Consider the following 19,232-nt stretch of genomic DNA (forward strand, 5'->3'; position numbering starts at 1 on the left):
TGATTGACTTATTTCACTCTAGCTGGGAGTTTTCTAAGACTTGGAGCAAACTGGGCACTTTTTACCTTGGCAGGTCGTAGAAACAGGGAGCTGGTGCGTGCACCCGGGTGGGCACTCCTGCTTGAGGGCATGATGGCCAACAAGAGCAGCAACTCCCACGACTAGTCCTATTTGTCTGGTGCTTACTGTGTAGAAGGCGCTGTGCCAGGCACACCACACACATTATGCCAACTCATGCTTCCTGATGCCATGGAGGTAAGTAAGCATCCTGCTCAGCTAGACTTTACCGACAGTGCAGCTGGGGCCCAACGAGGTGTGGTGACTTGTCTAAGGTCACAGGGCCAGTCAGGAGCAGAGCTGAGACTTGAATCCCTGAGAAGAGGCGTGCTCCTCCACGGGGTTCTGGCTACAAAGACACGTGCCACAAAAATGGCCCGGATCAAGGGCCGCAGCTCCGTGGTACCTGTGCTGCCTGTCGCTCTCTCCAGTTCTCCCCACATCTCTAACTTCTCATGATACTCTCTCCCACTGAGCGCAGGTGTGGCTTCATCCTCCTCACTGTGCGTTCCAGGCAGCCACAAAGTCGATCCAAACTGGTACGTGAGGTGAGGCCTCTTTGCCTTCCCTGGTGTAGACGCTTGGTGAGGACATACTTGACCAAGTTCTGGGCCTGGGGTTTGAAGGAACCCGCTGTGGATTCTGGTTGTCTCTCTTCTGGCGCTTCCAGAGACCGTTTTGCCATCTGGGAGACCTGAGTGTCCTGAGGAGGAAATGAAATGCCAACGTGTGAACCACGCAGGTGGTTCAGGGCGGGTCCCCGGGAGGTGTTTGCTTCCTTCTTTCCCAAATGCTGACTGGCACATTTAGACTTGGATCGGGGGCAAGGGTGGGTTTTTCAAAGTCTTAGAAAACTCCCTGGTGGAGAAAGTCAATGACAGAGTAGCCTGGATCCCAAGGAATACCTGAGGAATCTCAGAGTCTAGCGGCAAGGGTCTCCAGCGACAAGAGTGACGGGTGTGTTGAAGAGCAGCCCGGTCAGGTTTGGAGAGGCCCCATGGAAGAGAGAGGCAAGGGAGCCAATCCTGGAAGCCACCGGGAGCCCAGGGCCAGGGAGACCCTGGAGACATATCCAAGCCTGTACCGGCCAAGGTGACCCGAGGTGAGCCTTCAATAACCCTGGGTTGAAGCCTGTGTGCTCGACAAACAGGATGTGTCTTGCTTGGCCTTTTCATTATTTTCCATTTGGTCTGTGTTTGGTTTTCTTCCAGTTTTTTAAAGTTGCAAAATACCAACTATTCTATGTTGATCTGAGGGGGGAGGGGGACTGTCCACACCAAAAAGGAAGGTAGTGTGTGGGGGGGGTGTTAGAGTGGCCTGGATGCCAAGAGTCCTGAGGGTGATGAGCATCTTGGGGGAGTTTGGCGGTGAGCCATGGAGCTGGAGAAGCCAGAGAGGGGATGTCTCAGGTGTGGAGGTGAGGTGATTGGGAAAGAGTCAGTGGTAGACTCCAAGGGTTTCTCCTGCCTTGGATTTCACACTTGGCTTGGGAGGTTAATGCAGCCAAAGAAAGGAAGCTGGGAGGAGTCCCCTGGCACGAGCCAGAAGGTACGATACCTTGGGCTGCAGATTATTGTAGGCTGGTGTGGGAACCTGAAGACCCCCCTTGAGGCCAACCTCATCTCAGCTCAGGGCATCCCATCTGAGACCTTTTAGGGAGGTCTAGGCCAGTCACATGTCAGGGTCCTTGCTGTGGTCAACAAAAACAGATCCTGGCGAGCTTAAGCAAGTTAGGAAGTTGAGTAGAGGAGCATGGTGGGCTCGCAGAACAAAGACCTCAGCATAGAAGATGGGCAGCCACCAAGGCAGCTGTGACGATGAAGGAGACATGGGGTCCTTTAGCAGGAACTGTCTGTCTAAGGCAACCAAACAGCCACTGCAGGGCACACCAGCCCCCCCACCAAGGACTCCTAGAGATCTTTCACTGTAGAGTCAGGGCTCCAGGGTCGAAGTGGAAATGAGAGCATCCAATTGGCTGAACCCAGGTCACATGTTCATGCCCTGCCTGCCAGGGGATGGGAAGAGGAGAGAACTCTCCTGTAGCCTATGGGTGAGACCCATGGCCGGTAATCCCGTGGGAGAGTCTCTCAAAGGGGGAGTGGGATTGGATGGTGGACAGTCAAAAATAGAGCCAAATTCTTCGACTGTCTTGAAGCTGCTATCCACTTAAATTAGTTTGAACTGTTCTTTCTTTTACTGAGCTTTCCGACACCTGCAGCATTATTTGGTCCCATGGGGGTCTGCCTTTGGTTCTCATTCCTGACTATGACTGGGTTCCCTGCCCTCAAGCCTGGGTTTTTACTCTGGGTGCTCTACCGGTCTGAGTCTAGGCAGGAGATGGATAACACACTCAAATGGGGTAATTTGAGAAGAGTTTAGTAAAGAAGACTGTTAGGAAAGTGGGGCTGGGGTATAGAGAAACCAGAAAGAATAATGCAGCCTCTCAGGACTAGTGATAATGGGACTCAATTACCACTGAGGGGCCTGGAGGGGCCAAGTGAGGGAGGAGTTAGCAGGAGGGAGACAGAGATGGAGGCAGAGACAGAGACAGAGAGAAGCCAGACCGGAGCACAGGTAGTTGAACAGGACCTGGAAAGACCAGCGAGTGGGGAGGGCAGGTCTGTGGATTGGGCATTTCAGATGTGGGCACGGCCCTGGACATGAACAGGAAACGTCTGTGTATCTAGAACACAACGGGCAATTCCAATGTGTGAGGAAGATGTTTCTGCCTGAAAAAGGCATTTCTTTAAGTCCATCCCTCAGTGTGTTCCTGCAGCAGAAGGACCCCAGGTCTATAATTGTTTCTCCTCCCTCTTCCCGTGATGCTTCCCTCACTGGAGGAAGGGGCCAGGTGCTGTTTTGTCTTTCTCTAGTCTTTAGAGGCTTGCCTTGAATCACTTCTCAGCAACCCAGTCCCCCCCGCCGGCTCCCCAAATCTGTGGGTAGACCCACCTTCCATCAGATCTGTCAGATCCCAGGTGACAGACCTGGGGACCCTCTATGAGACCTCACAGAAGCACCTCCATCTTTCCCAATGGCCCCTTTCCCTTCCTCCCAGGTGGACGCCCAAACACTTGGTTTCTATGACTGTAATAATAGTCCTCCCTCTGAATAACTTACCCACTATTTATGCCTAATTACTTTGTAGCACAATAATGATATATATAACACTAAATGTGTCAGGTTAACCTTGCTCCAAGTCTTGTTTCATTACAACAACAAACTGGCTTTCTATATCCTTAGTGTGTAATCTCTGGGTCTCGGCTCCCACGTATGTAAAAGGAGGGGTATGGATTAAATTAGTGCCTCCCCACTCAGCTGGTGCTCAGAACCTCTGGTTGGTGTTTTAGAAATACAGACCCCTAACCCCTGCCCCCTAAATTCTGACCTAGTATATCAAATCTGTGTTTTTATTCTCTTTGTTTCCCAGGTCTTTCTATGGCATCCAGTTTAAGGACTGACCTTCAGGAAACTCTGGAGCAGATCATCTCCGTGACCCTTTCCCAAACTCATATTCATTCATTGATCATTTACTTCAGGGGGGTTGCTAGCAGAGACGAGGCTGGGACAGAGGCAAGGGAAAGATATGGCAGACTTCGAATCCAACTTTAACAGAATTAGAATTCATCTCAAAGACAACAGAAAGACTTTGGGGGGTTTTAAGCAGGGGCGACACGATCAGATCTATGTGTTAGAAACAACACCTTTGTGCGATGTGGAAAATGGGCTGGAGGTGGGAGTCCGGGAGAAGACTTTGGTCATAATCTGCCTGAGAGGATGATGGTGACCTGGATTGGAGTGGGAGCAGCCTTGGTGGAGAGTGGACAGATCTGGGTGCCATTTGGAAAGGGGGACGGACACAGGACTCTGGTTTCTTTCTTCCTTTGGATCTGGGATGTAGGGATGATTGCTGCGTGGTTCCACAAGCCTTTGTCCTTTGCTAAGCTAGAGGATCCCTCACCATGTGGTTCTTGGTTGGCTCGATGACAGGCAGATGCCCCAGATTTAGACTCAAGAGCCAGTGACTCAGAGAGGCAGGGAGAGGGGAGCATCTTCTAGAGGCTGCCCCAGTAGCCACAACTTTCAGTTTCCAGAAGCAGCATAACAGAGTGCCAGGGGGACGCCGGTGTGTGCTGCCGGCCCCCGTGGCCCGGCCACCTGGTGCGCTGTGTTTTACCTGCAATAACTGAGCTCTTACTGGACTGCAGCGTGGGCTCGATTTCAGCTGAAGATCTAATAGCATCTAGCTCTTTTGTTCCTGTCTGTTTTACAAGCCTGGTTCTTTAATCTCCCCTGTGATTCTGTGAGCTATTACAATATTTTCACTGAATTCCTTTTTTGCTTAAACGGCCCGAATTATTTGTTTCTTCCGTCCATGTTCTCTCTGCCCGATACCCTGACTGCCTCAGAGGCTGGGAGGGCATGAGCAGCCGGGTTCGGTCCTCAGCCACAGCAAACACATGCAGGGGAGCAGCTTGTGAAGACGAGAATCCCAAACGCTGCCTGGTTGGCTTAGAGACTAAAAATACCTCGGCTCCTGATTGGCTCACCCTCAATGCAGAAAAAAAAAAATTGAGCTTTTCTTCACTATTGAGAGCTTTCCCTGAGCTGCACCACTCCATTCAAAACCTGAGCAGTGGAATGGTCCTTGCATTTGCAAACTAGTGGAAAAGTATCATCCGAATTCTATTGTCTGCTCCTGTCTTCTGGAAGGTGGGGAGCTTTAAGAACCTTCTCAGGGCTCTCTGAAATTGGTCTTCTTGACATCACAAAGCTACTAGGAGGTAAATGAGACCACTGATAAGAAAGCGCTTTAATAGCTACAGAAAAGGCAGATGAAATCCAAGGCTGTACCAATTGTGTTTCCCCAGACACAACTTCAGAAGTTCTATGTAGATGGATTGTTTTCTAAGTTCAATCACTTTCCCACCTATCTACCTGGTCATTTCCGAGATGTTTTGTTTGCTTTCACACATAGAGCAACTGCAGTAACCACTGAAACACAAGGTTTCTTTATTTTTTATTGCAGTAAAATACACACCACATGATTTACCATCTTAACCATTATTAAGCATGTAGTTCATTGGCATGATGTACATTCATGCTGTTGTGCACCCGTCCACCACCATCCGCCCACAGAACTTTTTCATCTCCCCAATCTGAAACTCCGTGCCTTTTTTTTTTTTAGATTTTTTATTTATTTATTTGACAGAGAGAGAGAGCACAAGCAAGGGGAGCAGCAGCTGGAGGGAGAGGGAGAAGCAGGCGCCCCGCTGAGCAGGGAGCCTGACTCATGACCTGAGCCGAAGGCAGATGCTTAACCATCTGAGCCACCCAGGCACCCCATAATTCTGTACCCTTTAAATACAAACTCCCTATTCACCTTTCCCTCCAGCCCCTGGCAACTGCCAGTCCACTCTGACTTCTTTAGGTACCTTACATAAGTGGAATCATACAGTATTTGTCCTTTTGTGACCAGACCGTTTTACTTAGCATTATGCCCTCAGGTTTCATGCATCTACATGTGACAGGATTGTGCTTACTCCTTTTGCCATGTGTCTGAGAATGATAAGGTGGCAGTCCTTCTGGGCCAGAGGAGGTGTGGGGCAAAAAGAAATAAACACACCCTTTTGATACTTTATGATTTCTCTCCAAGTGCTGAAAACCTGCACTTTGCAGCCAGGTTATTCCATTGTACGTACAGGTCACCTTTGGTTATCCACTCACCGTTCAATGGACACTTGGGTGGCTTCTACCTTTTGGCTCTTGTGAATAATGCTACTATGAATATGGGTGTGCAAATATGTGTATGTTTTTATGACCTCTTCCTGTCAGGCAATTAAATAAGTTTATAATATGGGTATTTACACTTTAATTTATCTGTTTTGTAATTCTGAAGAATTATAGACTTTCTTAAAGTGAGACCACCTGTATTCTTTACTGTTTCAAAATAGGAGGATGCAAAGAATATCTACAAATGTCCATTTCACATGGATGTAGACAAACCCAGTATAGTCTTCGAGTGAGGACATCATCCTCTAAGGGTGAATACATAGGCAGAGGTCAACACTATCAGGTAACTCCCTCTGCTCTCTTGCCTTGGTCAGAGACAGTACCCTGAACCTCTGTCCTTTTAAGAGGATCGTCTCCTCCCCACCCCTTCCTCGGGCGCCCTAACCTCCCTCACTGGATCACTCAGATGTGGGACTGTGGCTCTCTCAGCAGCATGGGTGACCAACACTCCTGTCCCTCTCTAACATTTTCGGCACTTGGAGAGAAATAATAAAGTATAAAAAGGGTGTGTTTATTTTCTTTTTGCCCAATACCTCCTCTGACCCAGAAGGACTGCCACCTTATTGTTCTCAGAGTTATTTGCAAATGGGTTAAAAATTAAATGACAAAAGAGGGGAGAAGGAGAGAAGAAGAAATTACCAGAGCTTGAAAAAAAAAAAAGAAAAAGAAAGAAAACAGGGGTTCAATTTTCATCTGCGAACTAGGCTAGGAAATCTAGAATTGGAACACCACACAGAGAGTGTCTGCATTTCTTTCAGTGCTTCTCTAGCTCAGTTTTCTGTAAGAGGGGAAAATGGGCAACATGGATCGAGCACCGGGATGTATTGGTTGTCATTTCTCCTTAATCTTCATGCTAACACTGCAATATGGATCTCCAACCCATTTTACAGCTGAGCAAACTGAGGCTCAGAGATATTCAGAGCTTTCCCAAGATATAGGAGTTTGGACATGAACAAAGTTCCATGTGACTCCAGTTCTGTTCTGCTTCTGACTCCCCCCCCTCCTCCATGATGACATTTCCCTTGCTTTCTGTGGAAAACTTCTCAGAAGGGGGGCTGCTGTGCCAGTCTGTGGGTGCATCAGAGTTTGACAGAGGCCAGCAAGGGACTCTCCTTCCAAGCTCTAGCCAGGCTTCATTTTCTATCTCAGGGATAGCTCTTAGAACACAGGGGAAAGTTCTAGATCTTCCTCATTCTCTGTTGGCTCAGTCCTTTGTTTTCTCATTACCGTGGGCCAGCAAAACCAGCCCCTGTCTCAACCCATCTTCTATCCCTAACACCCATTAGTAACCATGGGCTTAGCACTTTCAACAATAAAAAGGTACAAATAAAGAATTTAGGTAGCACATCAGGAAGAACTTCCTGACCGAGGTTCAGGAACATATATATGAGAACGTCAAAAAGGCTCCCGTGTCGCCTTTTCCAGGAAAGCTATACAGAAAAGGGCCATCCTGCCCCTGCCTGGCCTACTTGGACTGGTTACAGTTCTGCCTGGAGGCAGGGGAGGTGGCGAATGACCTCCAGAGGGCTCTGGCAGCCTGGGAAGCGGGAACCTACAGGAAACTGCCTGCCGCTTGGCCGCCGATGCTCCCTGTCATCAATCACTCAGTGCATCTGTTTGCTGTGCCACTTGTTTAAAGAGCGAGGCGTTTGCTAATTGAAAACTAAAAGATCCATCCGTCTCACTCACAGCCAGCGTGAAATCCACTCAGCCATGCAAGACTGGAGTAAAAAGTAGGAGCAGGGAGCTACGGTGCCCTTGGGTTGGTGCATCCCGTGGAGGTCATGTTGCTCCCCTTTTGCCTCCTGAGGGAACAAGGCTATCTCCCCCACCCACCACCCCAGACCAGCCAGAGTGTGCCCAGATTACAGTTCGTCTAACACTTCCTCATCTATCATCTGCAATGCTGTCCAAAAGAATGGTCTTCTTAGCCCCAATGTAAAGATGGAAAAAATGAGGCTCAGATAGTAAGCTACTTGTTAGCCAAGGTCACACAACTGCTATGTGACAGAGGCAGGACACCAATTCAGGTCCTCTGACTAGTCGGGAGAGGGGTGGTTGTCTACTGGGTGGCTGTCCCTGGATGGATAGAGAGGTGCTGAGCTAGAAGGCACCACATCCTTCCTTAAGTGGATTAAACCTGAAAAATAATGACCTAGGAGTAGCCGAGAGGAAACACTGAGATTTCAAGGATATCTGCAATGTTTCATTGCTTTAAAAGCAAATAGAGCAAAATGTTGGGATTTCTGATTGCTAGAATATCTCCCTAGCAAGCCTGCATGAATGGGAGCCAGGCCAGATCCACAAGATAGTGCCAAAGGCAGGGAGCAGGGGAAGAGGCACGAGGTGCCCACTTACAGCTTCTCCCCTTCCCCAGTTGCCTCCAGAGATGGCTGTATTTGGGAAAAATGCTGGTGTGCACCTCGCAGATGGAAGAGTGGCCCAGCTCTGGATCTCTGTGGAATCTGGAAGGGCACTCCAATTCTCTGGGCCTCAGTTCCCCCTTCTAGAGCGATGAGGGTGGGGGGTTAGAGGAGTGCTCAGGCCCTTCTGTGATTGTGTGGGTCACTGAAAGAAATACAAGCTTAATCTTTGTGGCTCAGAGTGGCTTGCCTCCAGCGGGGGATGGACTGACTCCCTGCTATGCACAGTCCGTTCTTTATCCATGCTGTTCCCTCTGCCTGGAATGCGGTGCTGCCTTCTCCCCCCTGGGAACGGGTATTGCTTCTTCAATGCCAGTCCCCATGAGGTCTCCCTTGCTTGTGCCCCCTGGCACCTGGTTAAGTCACGGGTGCTGTGGTGCTGTGCTATGTTTCCTGGAGGTCTCCACTGCATGAGAGCACGGACCTGGTTTTATTCCTCTCTGTGAACCTGGAATCTGAGACAGAGCTTGGCAAACTGGAGGACAGTCAAAAACTGATTGCTGAAGACTCCACCTCCCTTTGTAGTCAAGGGCGAGCTGGAACCCCAGAGGTTCCCTTTTGAATTTCCACTCCAGGTCAACTCCAAGCAGGCTTTCCCCTGAAAGAGTCAAGCAACAGAACTGACCCCAGGGGTTCCCAAGACCAGAGGTCTGTAAACGGACCCTGACCGCTCCTCCTTACACAACTCCCTGGATGGGCGGCGCCTCCCCCAATCATTATCCTCTGACTTCTCAGAGGGAAATGACAAGCAGATGATGAGGATGCTTGGTCACCCGCAGCCCTGAATATACAAGGTCTCACTTTGGGGGTATGGGGCGAGCGCAATGGGCAGTGGACCACTCAGTTCCCGCCTAGGCTCCCATCGGCATCAAAGCCGGGGCTGACTCCATCCCCTGCCCGCCCGCTGCTCCCCGCAGACCCAGGCGCACGGAGCCCGCACCCCCCGCCCCACCCCGCGCGCAGTGTGGCGGGGCGGGGCTTGTCCCAGGGGCGGGGCCCCAGGGCGCCCCCGTGGCCAGGCGGCCCCGCCCCCTCCCTCCGGCGCCCTGGTGTTCCGGCGCTGCCAAGCTGTCCAGCCTCAGTGCCGGAACCGGCCGCCTCCCGCGCGCACCGCGCCGCCTCCGCGCCTTGTCCCTGCACTGCACGCCGGCCCCGCGCCCGGCTCCGCCCCGCCCCGCCGCGGCCGGTCCACTGCTCCCCGCGGGCCGGAGCCGGCCAAGCGCCTGCCCGCCGGGGCTCTGAACCGCGCGGCGGGGCTGGGAGTCAGGGACCCGCTGAGGAGAGCGGCGGCCCGGACGGCTGCCAGAGGGGCGGCCGCGCGTGGATGCGGCGGGAGCCGGAAGCCTCGAGCAGCCGGCGCCGTCTCTGCCCCCGGGCGCCCTATGGCTTGAAGGTAAGCGCGCGCAGGATGGAGCGACAGGCGGCCGGGACCCAGGCAGGTCGCAGGGAGAGGAGGAGGGAGCTCGGAGGGCGGCGCGACTGGGACCAGAAGTTTGTCCGGCCGCTCTGGTGCCGTCTGCCTGGGACCGACCCGCTCGCGGTCAGGCTCTCCACAGACTCTCCGACGGGCCGCTTGCCCTGGGGCGACAGGAACACAGCGCTGTCATTCCCTCTCCCTCCCTCTCGGCATCCCTCGCGCTGCCGGGGCGGGATTCCTCGCTCCGGGCATGGACGGGCGGTGCCGGGGCAGCCTCCCCGTGGAGCGCGGAGAGCCAGCCCTGCCGAGCCGAGGCTTCGCAGGGCGACCGGTTCCCGACGATCTCCGGAGGGCACTTTCTGCCCGGCACCCAAGTCCGGGACCCCAGGGCGCGCGTCCAGAGTCTCCGATCTCCTCGGAGGGAGAAGGGTTGTTCTTGGCAAGTCTGCATTTGCGCGACCTGACTTTTCAGTTTCAGAAGCCAAGGATGGGGGAGAGGCCGATTCTGCCTCTACTCTCCCACTAGCTGATGTGCCGCTGTCCTTGGTTCTGAATTTACGTTCTCCTTCGCCATCTCTCCGTTTGCGATCCTGTAGAGGAGGGAGGCTGGGGTTTTGGACCCATCTCGACCTGGGAATGGGGGTGACGGTTGGGGCAGTAGCAGAGGGTGACTGTTCGACTCTGGAGTGGACCAAGAGCCTCGATAGGGTCGTGTGCGGAGAAAAGAGACAGCTCTAAGAGCCAGACGGAGCGCGTCCCCATCCCTGTCTGCACAGGCGGCCTGTGTGTGGTTCCTTTTGAAGAACAGAGGTAAGAGAGTGCGTGTGCGTCTACACAACAGGCTTCGCCATGGACACAAGTCACAGCACTGAAGCTCCATAGGGACAGGCCCTTGTTCTCAGCCACGGGGAAGCTATCTGAGCAAGTAACCCTGCCCCATCTGGCACCCCACTACTTTTTGTGCTGGGGGCTCCTGAGGTTGGCGAAGTGCAAGGCACTTTGAGGATCCCTCCCCAGTTCCTTCGGCAGATCCTATCATTTCTGGATTTTGACCAGGATGTTAATCTCTCAGGCTAATCCTGGCTCCTTCCCAGGAGCTAGGTGATCAGTGATTCTTCCCCTTGGGATGCAAATATTCAGCCTATCCCTGATTCATCCTGCAGCATTAGGACCACTTGAAAGGGAATTCATTCTTCTCATGTTTCCCCCTGTTGCTGCTATTTAATGAGGGAGGGCAGAGGGAGGCCTTGGTGAATGTGACCAGTTGCAAGAGAACTAGTGGGCTGGTTTGCTGGGTCCCTGCCTTTGACTTCTTTGCTTCATGTTCAAGATTCCTGGCATATCCAATAGGGACCGGGGGCTGGGGGAGGGGATTTGATGCTATCTCTGAAATTGGACATCTGGCAGGGAAGACATCAGAGAGGGTTAGACCTAGATCTGAGAGAGGGCCATGGTAACCCCAGCCTTGGTCTCTTGAAAAACATTCTGAGTTCCTTCTACCTTTTCTGCACAGCCTGGGGATGAAAGGTGCTAGGAAAATGGGAGATTCTGATTTGTTATATAGGTCCGGGGCAGCATTTCTTTAACCATTGTTTTCTGTTTTAATGAACTCCCTGCCTCTGAATCACCTGGGAAGCTGGTTAAAAATGGATATTTTTTTTGTTCTTCTCTGAAGGACTGCTGAATGAGAATCTCAAGCTGAGACCCAGGAATGTATATTTTAACAACATTTCTGGGTGATTCATATGTACGCAGGTTAAGAAATCATCTCTCATAAAAGTTCATACTTCTTTGACTAGAGGGAGCGTGATTCAGGTCTTTATAATCAACTCTTTTTCCTCCTGCTGTTTATCATGTTAAGTTCTTCAGGTGTGGAACTGTTGATGGAGGGTCGACCCCTGGATTCAATCCCTTTGCCGAAATAAAGTATGCAGCCCTATCTCCTCTCCCCCAAGATCCTCCTGGTGTTTTCTTATTTCTAAAACAGATTTTTGACCTCTAAGAATCATCAATATGGCTTTAGGTTGACCTGTGTAAATAGTAACTGCCCTCCTCTGGGGACCAACCTCTTACCCTCCCCTTCTGGGGGAATTATTGTCTTTCATTATGTATGTGCTGTGGTCTGCTAACCCAACTGCTCTTGAAATGCCAAGGAGTGATTAGTTCAGCTTAGTAGCACGTCATGTTCCCCAAGGCTGGTAGCTATTCGTGCTCTGCTGGCGGTGACATATTGACTGTATTGATTTGGTTCTTGTGTTCTATAAGCTAGCAAGCTTGTAGGGGTGACTAAGGCCAGTAACAATGCTTATGGGCTAGTCAGTTTTCTACCTTTACCCACAAGGTTGGATTATCTCTATCTAGAACGTGCAGTGATGTAGGAGAATTTGAACTTGAGAGAAACCCTCTGTTCCTACCAGGGGAAACAAAGGGAGCTCAGGGTCTCATAAAAAATGTGGCCTCATATTCACCTGAGATTGACGTGCTGAAGCTAGACTGGTCTGAGGTCACTGTTCTCTGGGTAAACATGTGTAAGGGGAAAGACGTGTGGACTTGGCCTGGAGAGAGCTGTCTTCATCGTCCCTGCAAATGAAAGTTGTATTTTGGTGTTGAGGAAGAAGCATGGCTGTGAAAATAACACGGAGTTTGTGAGGGGTTTGGTGGTGCTGTGGGGGGGAGAATAATGAGACTTCCTTGAGCCAACCCTGTCCCTTCTAGTGACTCATGTTTTCTGATCTGCCAACCCTCATTTCTCCCTCCCTTGTGGCTCCATACCTGTGATTCTCCAGCAGTGAAGGTGTTTCAGCCACTCAGAAAGGAGAGGAGAATCAACATTGAGGTTTTATAATTTCAGAACCCCAAACCTATATTTCCCAGAGCCAGGTTGCATATCATGGATCACAGTAACCTAAGATTTGAGGTCTTGAGAAGAACTTAGCATGGCTACCTAGTCAGTCCCATTTCCCCCAGGACATCATTACCAAGACATTAAATCCTTAGATTATTTGGTCTCCAGAGGTCATTCTGGATGCTCCACACCCCTAAACAGGGCAGCTTTTCTCTTAGTCCAGAAATATGGTGCTCTCTCTCTTGTTACCAAAGTGCTCCCCAAAAGGCGTGGTGTAAGCTTTCTAGTCCCAAGCCACTGGGAGTGGTCTTGGCAACCAAAGCTTCTCCATCCTGCTAGGAGATCTGCTTAGCAGGAGAGCATCCTGCATCTAGGAAATGCTTGGAAGCCACAGGCAACTTAAAGGGCACAGCTTGGTCAGCTCCTCGGTGGGTACCTTTACCTGTATTTGACCTCTCTCAGCTGAACCTAGCACCATATTTCCCCTCCCTTGCCCCCAGTAGGGCCTCTTATGGCCCTGGGACGACTCTAAGATTTGGCTTTGGGATTATGCATAAGCTCTCCAGCTCTCCAGGATACTAAATGGAGCCACCCAGAGTGTGCAAGTTGCTTATTTACCAGTTCTGGGTGGTCGGCTGATATTCTCTCCAACCTTTTAAATTACTCCAATAGTGTTAGAATCCAACGTTAATACACCCCTGCCTCTCAAGTGTCCCTATCACCATTGTAATTCAAGATTGCTTTCTTATTTTTTTAAACAATAGGATTGTATTATTTAAATGCATAGGTGTGGAAAATAGCTTGATTATAGTGTCAGTCCATGTGGGTGGAGGAGTAAAACTACAAGATTCAGCCACTTGGTTTGTTCTAGTTTGGGTCCAGAGAAAAGAGAGAAACTTGCCCTTCTGGACTGTACATTTCCCCTCTTCTTGTGCTTTTCACTTCAACCGATAAATGGGTTAAATCAACACCCTTGGCAGTTGGGATGTCCCCTGGGGTGGAGGGGTGGCAGCCTCCTCTCTCCCTAGGAGACATGGGAATGCTTCTCTGTGGAGGAGCAGAGCCTCCCACTGGCTCCAGTGTACAGGGGGGAGCCAGAGATGACAGCACTGAGGCCTGGGGACCCCCCTTCCCCTGGGTGGAAGAGGCTGTGTTGCTGCAATGCCCCAGACTCGGACCTGGAGGCCACCGGGGCCGGGGGCATCTGAGAGTGTGGGAGGCAGTGTATGGGGATGGGAGCTGAGAAGAAGTCATCTCTTTGGGGGCCCCCGGAAAAGGTAGATGTTAACACGTATGTCTAAGACATTAGCTTGGTGCAGTTTGGGCAATTTGCTGTAATCTGATGGCACCTGCAGGGATGTTCACGGTTTCCAAGAGGAGACAGGGGAATTCTTGGCTGTCTACAGTGATGGGTAGGGGAAGGAGGGAGGACCCTTGGCTCTCCCTGGAGCACTCTGAGTGATGTCAGCCTGCTCCCAGACAGAGGATGAGACGTGAAGTCAAGCAGACTCAGCCCCCAGGGGCCCATCAATAGGCCCATCCCCAGCTTGGGCAGCCGGTCATCCCAGGGTGCTTCGGCTCGGCACAGAGCAAGCCATGGCCCCAAGGACAGGTGCCATGGCCCCGAGGACACTCCCCTGCAGACGTCTGTGAGCCAAAGTGAGTTCCGGGGCCCATCCATCCGTCACTGGGCTCCTTCAGAACGTGCCTGCCCTGCTCATTTCCACCCCCGCCTTGTTGTCATTGTTTGAATTCTAAGTGGCTCAGCAGGGGAAAGGCATTAGAAATGAAATTATTTTCATTACACACTGTATAATTGCCTTCTCTCCTTCCTGTTACCCCAGGCAGCAACATCACTAGCAATTCCTGGGAACCCTTGGTCTGGGAAAGTGGCTTACTCTCAAGCTTCCTTAGAAGGGCTGCTTTCGACAAGTGGTCCTGCTCACCAGTCCCTCCACTGCTGGCCTGATCATCCTAACAGCTAACATTTATTGTGCACTTGCTGTGTGCAGGGTACTGTGCTGAGTGCTTGATGTGTGTTTTTTATATCGACTTTCAATCTTGCAACCGTGCAATGAAACAGGCACTGTTGTTATCCCTCTTTTCCCAGAGGAGGAAGTGTGGGTGTGGAGAGGTAAGTGGCTTGCACAAGGTCACAGGGCCAGTATGCAGGGCGGTGACTCCAAGCCAGACTGTTCGATGCTAAAGCAATCGCCCTCTCTGACCTAGGTAATAGAAGAATAAGAAAGGGAGGAGAATCGGGCTAACAAGGCACTTTCTTTGATAAACTGAAGTGACAGCGAGCTTTACACATGAGACCAGAAAAGGAGGAAATAGCAGAGGGAGAGGAATGAGTGGAATAACTTCTTGGGGTTCTTAAAGTTGAGGACCGTCTAAGAAGCTGTTCTGTGGGGCGCCTGGGTGGCTCAGTCAGTTGGGCATCTGCCTTCGGCTTGAGTTATGATCCTGGGGTCTTGGGATCAAGCCCTGCATTGGGATCCCTGCTCGGCAGGGAGCCTGCTTCTCCCTCTCCCTCTGCTTGCAGCTCCCCCTGCTTGTGCTCTCTCTCTATATCAAATAAATAAATAAAATCTTAAAAAAAAGAAGTTGTTCTGTGCCTGGGTCATACTCCTCCGGGTACAGTGCACTGGGAATGAACCTCAGCAAGCAAGGGGAACAGAGGAGAGGGGGCAGGAGCAGAAGGAGGCAGAGTCACCTGAGTCTTCTTGTTCGATTAAGGGAGGGCAGGAGAAGGTGTGGACTCTTGGAAGTGCTGGCTTCCCCATCTCTTTGCGGTGAACTGAACTGTTGCAAAGGAGGCAACTCAGACTTCTGCCTACCCGGTGGTCTTTGGTGTTGCTTTCTCACCGCCATGGGATGAAAACTTGTCACATCTCCAGGACTAAGCTTCTTGATTTCGGGGCGAGCAGGGAGGAGGGGGATGGCCTGGGATCTTGCATGGATATGGGAGTAACTCATGAGTGCTGCCATAAGGACTAGCTGCTTGGTGCTTTTCTGCTGGACAGAGGCAGTAAAGGTCTGGGTGTCCCTGGGCAGGGCACTTAACCTGCACATCGGTTTCTTTGGGTACAAAAAAACCCCCAACTTTTATCTGCTGCCTGCTATCTTGGAATTCCTAAGATTCAACAGCACTTAAGACTCTACTAAAATGACCAGATAACGGGGCTCACCTCCCAATAAGCTAAAAGACTTCTTGCCTCCGTCGGTGAACCTCACCATGAATTTTATGAATGCCAATTACCAGCATTTGGTACCTTCCTTAAGCCCTTAAAACACAACATAGTTAAGCCTGAGGGTTCAGGAGCGAGCCTGCTAGGATTTGAATCCCAACTGCGATACTTACTAGCTGTGTTACCTTAGGCAAGTTGGCTGACCTCTGTCGCCTGGGGTTCTCATCTGTAAGTGGGGATGTGAATACTGAGATCGTTGGGTTGCAGTGATTACTTGTGGGAATAGATACAAGACATTTTAGAGTCCTTGCAAAAATAAGCACTCCATAAATCTTAACTGTAATAATTGTTATTGTTATTATTAAGGAACTTGAGGGGAAGCATTTGTAGCTGCTTTCCTTTTGCATTCACTCAGCACCTGATTTTACATCTCTGAAATTAAGCACGTTTTTAAAGCTTTCACAGAATTCAAGCTTACATTTCTTTCTTATGCTCTCCACTTACCTGCGCCATAATCTTTGGCACTCCCCAGCCAGAAGCTCTTGCTCATCTTCAGCAAGAGGAGCTCGAGTTGCTGGTCCATACGTTATGCGGTGCTCACCACAAGCGTAGCCACCCTCTCGTCATCATGCAACTCTATGACAATATCATTGACCATAATCCTTATACTGTACCCTTTATCCCCATGACTTATTCATTCCATTACTGGAAGCCTGTAACTCCTACTCCCCTTCATCCATTCTGCCCATCCCTCTACCCCCCACTCCTCTGGCACCCATCAGTTTTTTCAGTTGGAGCCTTCTTGATTGGCATTGAAACACGGTATGGTGCATTTTGGCATAGGCCACTTTTTATTGAAAATCAAAAATAAGGAGAAAATAGCAGTTCATAAGGACAAGGAGACTTTCCTTTCTTCTGCCCTGGTTGAGAAGACCAAAGAATCTCACTTTAAGATCCTCAAAGCTGCTACAAATACATGCTGCCCATCTTTGGGGGTCATTAACGACAGAGGCAAGTGCCACCCATATTTTGGATGAAGGATGGTCTTGCCTGAGAAAGAGACGTAACATTATAGCATCTGGTCCTAGGACTCTCCAATCCTGAAAGCTACTCCTTCCTTTGGCTTTTTTCCTTTTCTTTGAATCCTTCACTTGAGAGCACTCTTTCCTAACTGATGCATCTATTTCTGGCCAATTCAGAAGGTTTACTCTTTAGGGAAGATAGAAGATTTCCAAGGCTATGGCAGATATTCCATTCCTTGGTCATCTTCCTCAGAAGAGGAGGTGGGGGGTAGAGGGATGGGCAGAATAGATGAAAGGGGAGTGGGACATACAGGCTTCCAGTCATTCCTTCCTTGGACTCTGATATGCTCTTATGTTCATTTATGGCAGGATCAACAAGAGAATTGTATTGACAAGCAGAAACTAGCATCTGGGGTCCCAAGCAGAGGATGTCAGGCCCCCCAGAGAAACAAAGATAGTTCCATACACATCTTTCCTTGGAGAGCGTATATCACCAAAGGCCTGGATTGCTCTGGATGATCAATGGCACAAAGTCTGCCTTTTGGCCAGTCTCCTCCAGTGAGCTGGAGGGAGGTGGTAGGAGGTGAGGACTGCTTTCCATAGATTGATGCTGCCCTCCATACATTCTGGATCCTTCCTTAGTTACATTCTGTGGCAGCCAACCTCCAAGATGGCCCTCAGTACTCCCTGCCTCCTGATATTCATGTTCTCATGTAATCTCTTCCTACAGTAAATAGGGAAGACCTGTGTACCACCTGGAAAATGCCTAAGTGACTTGAAGCCCAGCAAGAGTGTCTGGCAGGGTCAGCGGTCAGCAACATGCTTCCTACCTTCTCTCTTTCACCCTCAACCAGCATTCTTTGATTACCTGCAGCCACGAGTACATTACACTTTGCCTGGAAATTGTTCACAGTTGTTGCAGGGCCCGGAGGTCGGGGGTTATTGCATATTGGAAACTGCTTTGGTCAGACACTCACAGAGAGAAGAAGGTGCTAGATGAGCTGTCAAGGAAACATTTGCAGATGTGTTGGTCTGGGTCTGCCTGGGGACCTGAAGACAAGCAGGGTGCAATAGTCTTTGGGGTCTGTGTTTGGAGCTCTGGATGGTTTGCTTTGAAGCTGGGATTTAGGGTTTGGGGAATAGGGCTGATCCTTAACTTAAAAGGGACAGATAAGCATAATTTACCTGACACCCTTTGAAAGCAGTGACAATTTGAATCAACCTTTCCCAAAATCATTTCTTGAAAAATGAGATACCCACCCCTGCCCATCTAGCTATTCAGTATAACAAAGTGATTCAGAGGATGAACTAGGAAGCCAGACTGATCGAGGCTCAGACCTGTGTTCTGCCAGTAACCAGCTATGTGACCTCAATCAGGTTACTAGAACCCTTTGAGATTCAGGTTTTTCTTCCATGAAACAGGGGTGACCATGGCACTTACTTCATAGGGTTGGTGGGAAGTAAATAAATTGTGCATATAAAGTGCTTAGCCTGGTACCTGACACATGGTAAGCTCTCCATAAATATTCACTTCATTGTTCTCATTATAATTAGTAGGAGGCATTGAAATGTCCACAGGATCCTTCCTAGTCTATGTTCCAAATTTCATCTCTCTTCTGGAGGGAAGAAGGACATCATTGCAAGAAGAGGAAACCAGACAAGGTGGGACCTGACTCCTAGAGTGTTATTGTGGGAAGAACCCAATGTCCTACAGCAAGAGAGAATGGCAGAGCCCCAAGTCCCCTTGTGCCACACCCTATTGTCACCAACTTCAGTTCAGAGCATGCAGTAGTCAAGGAATCCAAAAAAATCCAAGGACTGAAGACTGGAGTTTGAGCTGGGGACAGTACAGGGTGAGGCCAGAGGCATAGCAAGGGCCAGACTGTGAGCTCTGAAGCCTTGTGAAAACTCTATCCTGAGGGCAAGAAGAAGCCATTATGAAAGGTTGGGTTTTAAGCTGGAGAATAACTCAATTGATTTCATCTGCATTAAAAAAAAAAAATCACAGAGGCTGCCCTGTGGGAGAGTTGGTGCTACAGAAGTAAGATTGAAAGAAGGGCAGGGCAGCTAGCAGCATTTTTGGTTGTCCAGGATAGTGATGCTGGAGGCCTGGACAGAGGTGGGGCAGGGGAGCTAGAAAGACAGGAGTGATTTGAAAAGTTATTTAAAATTCAACAGAACTTTGTGATTGATGGGCTATGGAGGATGAGGGGAAGGGAGAAGCCAAGGATGATTTAAGCACCATGAACAAGGCAATTAAGGATATTGGTATAAAGTGTCTGAATATTGGGCCAGAAATCTGAGCCCGGTAGAGAGCGCTGTGGATATTGGTGGGTGGACACGAGGGACTGGAAGCAGCGACCCATTGGTGTTGATGAGGTCAGAGACCTGGTATACTTGGAGGAATTGAGTGTACAAACTGGAATACAGAGGCAGTTGTGATCACAGAGAGGGGTAACTCGGTTTCTGATAAGAATAGGAGCA

At 50.1% G+C, this 19,232-nt stretch overlaps 1 protein-coding gene across 1 annotated transcript in view; it reads left to right on the plus strand.

Annotated features, from left to right (window-relative positions):
- The first annotated feature begins 9,541 nt into the window (after positions 1-9,541).
- Positions 9,542-19,232, plus strand: part of DRD2 (dopamine receptor D2) — a 60,903-nt gene continuing 51,212 nt past the window's right edge. The window contains exon 1 of the mRNA XM_028105889.2: positions 9,542-9,666. The gene's annotated coding sequence lies outside the window, so the exon portion shown is untranslated. The remainder of the gene's footprint in view (positions 9,667-19,232) is intronic.

This window comes from Eumetopias jubatus, unplaced genomic scaffold (assembly GCF_037043125.1).
Source record: "Eumetopias jubatus isolate StellerSeaLion01/CBP00866 unplaced genomic scaffold, mEumJub1_p1.0 scaffold_13, whole genome shotgun sequence".
Lineage (NCBI taxonomy): Eukaryota > Metazoa > Chordata > Mammalia > Carnivora > Otariidae > Eumetopias > Eumetopias jubatus.